This window comes from Dendropsophus ebraccatus, chromosome 4 (genome assembly GCF_027789765.1).
Source record: "Dendropsophus ebraccatus isolate aDenEbr1 chromosome 4, aDenEbr1.pat, whole genome shotgun sequence".
Lineage (NCBI taxonomy): Eukaryota > Metazoa > Chordata > Amphibia > Anura > Hylidae > Dendropsophus > Dendropsophus ebraccatus.
The window spans coordinates 152,121,938-152,122,857 of NC_091457.1; positions in this window are offsets into that span (position 1 = coordinate 152,121,938).

The following is a 920-nucleotide window of genomic DNA, read 5'->3' on the forward strand; positions in this document are numbered from 1 at the left end:
TAAATGACTTGAATCTGTATATTATGATGTTACGACTTTTCTTGTTATCAATAAATTCTTTTCGACAAACTCGATAAAGTGGTAGATGTTTTTTTTTCTATCTTTTAACCCCTTAACGACATCGGGCGTAAACTTACGCCCTCGCGCCCTGGTACTTGACGCATCAGGGCGTAAATTTACGCCCGATGTTTCCCCGATCGCTGTGTGTTCGCACACAGCGATCGGGGAAGATGGCCTGCTATAAATCATAGCAGGCCATCTTAGCTTCACGGCATGGGGGGTGGTTAGCACCCCCCGTGCTTATGATCGCCGCTATAGGCTGATCAATTCAGATCAGCCAATAGCGGTGATCGGAACCTTTCCGGGTCATCGGTAACCCGATGACCCAGAAAAAAATGGCGGTCGGTGCTGTCCGAGGACGGCACCGACCGCCATTACTGTAAAAAGTAATGGTGGTCACCGTGCCACCGGCCCGATCGCCGTGAACGGCTGTCCGGTACTGGCCGGCTGTTCACGGCACGGTGGCACGGCGATCAGAGTCACACAAAATAGTAAATACCTGCCCTGGACCCCTCAGCTAGGTAGCCGAGGGGTCCAGAGCAGGTATTTGTACATTACTCACCTGTCCCGGGCTCCCGATCGGTGTCTTCCGGGTTCGCGGCATCCTCGTGTTCGTTCGGGTCTTCGGCTTCCTCCGTGACGTCACGTTCGGCTTCTCTCGGCTATTTTCGGCTCCAGCGTTGGCTTTTTCCGTATTTTGCGCTCTGCTGCCCTCTAGCGGCTGATATGTGTAATACACTTATCAGCAGCTGCAGGGATGTTCAGAATGTAGAAAAAGTTTTTTTTTTTTTCTATTTTCCGCACCCTATCGCCGCTGAGTGTTGATCAGCATTGCACGAAAGTGCGCTGCTAATCAGCAA